General features: G+C 35.8%; 1 long non-coding RNA gene across 1 annotated transcript; it reads left to right on the forward strand.

Moving 5' to 3' along the window:
• The first annotated feature begins 4999 nt into the window (after positions 1-4999).
• LOC111471377 lies at positions 5000-5453 on the forward strand. Its single transcript, XR_002715186.1, has 2 exons — positions 5000-5173; positions 5372-5453. It is a non-coding gene; the product is annotated as an uncharacterized LOC111471377 (long non-coding RNA).
• Positions 5454-5860: the final 407 nt, after the last annotated feature.

The raw sequence follows: 5860 nt of genomic DNA on the forward strand, positions 1-5860 counted from the left end.
TAATGGCTTCAGTCTAGGATCATTGCTCGATAAAGATTTGGCAATTGCCGTTGATGGTGGCCGTGGTGGGGCAGTAGGGGCATTGATGGAGGAGGAGGAGACAACAATGGCAATACTCGTGAACTAGACAGAGAGCGATCAGGAGCTTTCATTGAAGAAATTCCATGGAGCAAAGGAGTTTCTTGTACAATCTCAGGATGGTTGATCCATCTCTTGCAAAACTCATTTCTTTATCTTCTTCATTGTTCTTCTTCCAATAGATCACATCCAGACCATCTTCTTCAACAATCAATCCATTAAGGTTCCATCGAATCTTGTAAATTCTTGAGATTCTGCTTGATGTTCCTTGAGTTTTGCAAGAATGCGTCTTCGAATGTAAAAGAGGAGACCCAGAGAGAGCAGGAGGTTAGCCGCTACAGTAGAAATGCCACAGCTACTATAATGGTGGCTTTCTTGAGCTTTAGCTTCTGTTTCATCATCCTCTTCGGTTCTTGAAGTGGTGGACGTTGTGGTGGCGGCTGCAGCGACCTTCTATGGGAGATGGACAGATTTTCTGTAGTATTGTTCCCTTTTGCAATTGATGTGGGCTCTCACAATCCACCCTCTTCGAGGATACTAAGTCCCGAGGGGTCCAGACGGTGTATGAACGAGGACGTTGAACTTCGAAAGGGGTGAATTAAGAGATCCCACATCAATTGGAGAGAAGAATGAGTAACAACGAGGACGCTGAGCCCTGAAAGAGGGTAGATTATGAGATCCCACATTGACTTGAGAGGGGAACGAAACATTTTTTATAAGAAAACCTGATATGAACCAAGAGACATCAATCATACAATATACTCCAATGAAGATGTGAAAAAAATATTGTTGAAATTATCAAAAGATATTTCAATTCATACCACATTGAAGAAGAATAAAGTTTCATATTATAAATTTTGGGTGGACTACAGTTTAGTAATTTAGAGTTTTTGTATTTCATAACGTATTTTAAGACTTTTTAGTTAATTTAGGTGACAATTATATAATAGTTAATTATGGTCGTTATGGTAATTTAGATTGCAGGTAGAATCATTCAAGCCCGACATGATTCAAGCTAGATATGATTCATCTTGCTTGTGCAGTGATTCGAATCTCAAACAAGTGTTCTTGCCTTGAGATATTTGATCAATAAGGTAATCTGAATCTTACTCCCCTTGAAGTGATTTCCATATATCATTTGGTATCAGAGATTCAGGCTCAAGATCGGGTATATATTTCCTTTGCGTTTCTTCTCAATTTGAGTTTTATTCCAAATGAGTCTAAAAAAAGTGGCCTAAAATTCCTTGAGTGTATACTCGTGAGAGAGTGTTGTGAAGTCTTTCGTATTTCCATAACTTATTTTTTGCAGCAAAGTTTCACAAATAGATTCGAGGACGAATCTTCTTGAAGAAGTGGAGAATGATATGAACCAAGAGACATCAATCATACAATATGCTTCAATGAAGATGGGAAGAAAATATTGTTGAAATTATCAAAAGATATTTCATGCCACATTGAAGAAGAATGAAGTTTCATGTTATAAATATTCGGTGGATTACTTTTTAGAGTAATTTAGAGTTATTGTATTTCATTAATGTATTTTAAGACTTTTTATTTACTTTATGTTACAATTATATAATGGTTAATTATGGCCATTAAGTATGATAAGAGCCAACAAAGCTAGATTTTTGCAAAACTAGATGTCCTTATAGAATCCTTCCAAAACGTTCACAGAGAAAGCTAACTTAACGGATTGATTCCAACCAAGAGCTGGTTAGAAGATGAATGACTCTTAGATCGAACTTGGAATCTATGATGGTCACTCTTAAATACCAAGACAATTCACTCCAGAATTAGCTTGATCAAAACTAATTCAATGAACCGGTTTAAACATCAAACCTAAAACAAGTTTTGAAAAAGAATAACACCAAAAAGATATCAAGAAAACACAAAGATTTTGTTTGTATTCAACAATTCATCTCCAAACATGAATATTACATGCCTTTAAATAGGCTCAAAAGATAACCCTAACATAATAAAGTTCAACCATCAACTACAGATGCTATTAAATACAAATTGAAGAAAATAAGGCATTCATACAAACTACTAATAAATGCTATTAAATACAAATTGAGGAAAATAAGGCATTTATTGTCTTAATTGGTAGTTCAACTATCAAAGTCAAGTCTTCTAATTACTTTCCAATGTCAGCGACTCCATTATCTTCTTGATTTGATATGCTAATGCTATAAAGATTTTTGGGTTCAAAACTCTTTGTTTCAACTTGTACACTAGCTACCTTTTGAAGATGCAATGTATAGGTCTCTTGAATCTTCTTAATATTGCTTCTTGTAATCGGTTCTTCGGGTACATGCAAAGGTCAGCAGTTGAATTCATATCATCCTCCCTTTGTTTAAAAGGATTTGTCCTCAAATCAAGGTCTTCATTCCCTTCTTGATAATGCATTTGCGACCACATTATCCTTCCCCTTTTTGTAATGGATTACATAAGGAAATGTCTCAATGAATTCCACTCATTTAGCATCTCTCCTATTTAGCTTTGTTTGGCTTTTGAGGTGCTTTAAACTTTCATGATCCGTATGAATAACAAACTCTTTTGACCACAAATAATGTTGCCAAACTTGCAAAGCCCTCACAAGTGCATATAACTCTTTGTCATAAGTCGGATAGTTGAGTTGTGCTCCATTAAGCTTTTCACTAAAGAACATGATTGGCATTTTTTCCTACATTAAAAAACAGCTTCTATGCCTATCCCACTTGCATCACATTCAATTTCAAAAGATTTATCAAAGTTAGGTAAAGCAAGACAAGGTGCATTGGTTAATTGATTCTCAACTAAATTTTTTAAGGCTATGCTTCCCATATTGGACAAAAGATGAGCATGAAATCTTAAAGGAAGATTTGAAGGTTGGTAACCTTGACAATACCAACCTTGACAAAGGAATTAACATCATAAGGCATAGATTGCATTCAAAGAAAGTTCTTATAGCTCTTGATGATGTGGATAAGCTTGAGTAGTTAGAAGCATGGGTTGGTACACATGATTGGTTTGGCATTGGTAGTATGATCATTGTGACAACAAGAAACAATCATTTGATTTCTACCGATGAATTTGATCAAAAGTATGGTATTCGAGTAATGAATCACGATCACGCCTTTGAACTTTTTAATTGGCATGCTTTTAAGAAAAGTCATCCACCAAGTAATTATTTAGACCTTTCAAAACGTGCTACAAGTTATTGTAATGGTCATCCCTTGGCACTGGTTGTTTTGGGTTCTTTCCTTTGTACCAGAGCTGAGCAAGCATATTGGAGAAGTATATTAGATGAAAAGGTTGACTACTTTGAGAATATTTTAAACGCATGTCATCTCAATCCAGATTTTGGAGTTTTAGTCCTTATGGATCTTTCACTTAATATGGTTGAAAATGATAAGGTGGAAATGCATGATTTAATACGACAGATGGGTTATAAAATAGTCAATGGTGAATCTTCTTAGCGTGGAAAAAGGAGTAGATTGTGGTTATAAGAGGACAATAAAGGGGAAGAATCTCGATGCACATGACATACATATATGCATGAGGTCCCTTAAAATATCTAGCATGACATTACATAAACAGTGCTAACATCGCATATACGTTTCTTACATTACATGGCATTTCACATGACTTACATTACATGACATTTCACATGACTTACATTACATGGCATATTACATAATATGAAAGTACATTCCAGTTGCATAAACATCTCACGACATGACTCGATATACTACGTGTATCCATGGCATCGATCAACATTTTCATGACATATATTACTAACATCTCATTCATAACTTCACATAACATAAACAGTCAATAGTCAACATAACCCATTATGTTTCATAGCATAAACAGCCACATCATTCAAACATCATAGTTATATCACATAATAAAACATGGTGCATGCAGGGGCCACAGGGCACGCGCCATTATACAACACGTAATAAACTAACTCCAGCAGTAAGGTCACTTACCTTGATGGCCTTGGCCGAAATCACTCACAACAAGCTAATCCTAACGGTTAAATACGTCCTATAATAACCGCATAAAAACTTAGTAACCTTTCATGATATACCCTAGCTAAATCTCATGTTATTTATCAAAATAAACTCCCTACCCAATCTGTCTTTGACGGTAAGAAATCATACTGACCTCAGATGGTAAAACTAAGGGCACAAACTGTTTCGGAAGGGCCAAAAACCTTAGAATCGATATATTATAGTGATACCGAGCCGCCAAGCCGAGCTGCCGAGCCCCCGTACATGTCAAGCAAAGTCGAGAGCACGCGTACGGAGCCGAGACCAAGGCTGCAGCGCGTGTCCGTGTTGGGCCGAAACGCACAGGGCCCGCTTCGTCTGTGGGCCGGTTCAGAGGCCGTAATCTGACCCGACTCTGCAACTTCTTCTCCTGCACCCTCATGAAAACCCTAATTTGATGTGCCGTCACTGCCGACGGCACAATCCCTTTCGTTTCCGACGACGCTCACATGGCGTCCTCCTACTTCGCTTCCAACAGTTTGCCTTCTTCGACGCAGCGATTCCGATGTCGACGCTAACTTCCACTCGACTCTTCCTCCAAAATAGCAACACAATCGATTTCGAGAACTCGCCGAACAAGAAAACTACCCAACGAACCAACCCACACGTTTTCCTGGCTAACACTCTCGATTTTCCCAACTCTCAAACATCCTTGAAAATACAAACAAGTTTGGAGAGCAAAAGTCGATTTCAAGGAAGGAGAAGAGTTGAATATAAGAATATAAAAGGTTTCATAACTTTTCCATTAAGGTAGTAACTTTCTTGTAAGAATTCGTGCACTTTTTCCAGATAGAATAAATGCATAGTAATATCTTTTCATTTTGGCAGCAAAAATAAAATTTCAACATAAAATAGAAATAAAAATCTGAATCCTTACCACTTATAGTTCGAAATGCAAGATTTTCTACAAATCTTAAGTGTCTACTGGATAACTTAAAGTGGATTAAGTGACATGCATTTGGTCACGGCTCTCTACCGTCAATTTCTTTTACAAAAAATCCTAGTTGGATTAGATTTGCAACACAGTCGATATCCCAAATTTTGAGAAAGGATGGAAGGTAATTATATTTTCACGGGTGTGTTTGGAGGTTTCTTCTTAGATTTTTTTTTTTAAAAAAATTTATGGGTAGCTTAAAAAAAATGTTTATATGACACATTTTAAGAAATAGATCATTTATATACTTGAATAATTGTGTAGGATCTAAATTACATTAGATTGCTATTTATTATTATTATTTTTTTTCCACTTATTTTAGGAATGTAAAAGGTTGAAGCTGGTTGATTTTAGTTACTCAAGGTTAGAGAAAATTCTTGACTTCTCTACCTCATGAAGAATTGTATCTTAACCCCTCTATAAATTTAAGAACAATTCCCATGTAAGTTGTTTCGATTGGTAAGCTTGTTATCTTAGACCTTAATCACTCTTCCAATCTTAAAAAGCTTCCAAATTTTTCTGCAGCATCAAACCTTAAAAATTATATTTGAAAGAATGCACAAATTTAAGAATGATTTTATTGGATCTCTTTATGAACTTGTTATCTTGAACCTTGAAAAATGTTCTATCCTTAAAAAGCTTCTAGGCTATCTTTCATTGAAATCTCTTAAACATTTGAATCTCGATCACTGCAAAAAGCTCAAGGAAATTCCAGACTTCTCTACCACATTAAACCTTCAAAGCTTATATCTTAAAAAATGCACAAATTTAAGAGTGCTTCACGAATCTATTGGATCTTTGGATAATCTTG

This window comes from Cucurbita maxima, unplaced genomic scaffold, assembly GCF_002738345.1.
Source record: "Cucurbita maxima cultivar Rimu unplaced genomic scaffold, Cmax_1.0 Cma_Scf00051, whole genome shotgun sequence".
Classification (NCBI taxonomy): Eukaryota; Viridiplantae; Streptophyta; class Magnoliopsida; order Cucurbitales; family Cucurbitaceae; genus Cucurbita; species Cucurbita maxima.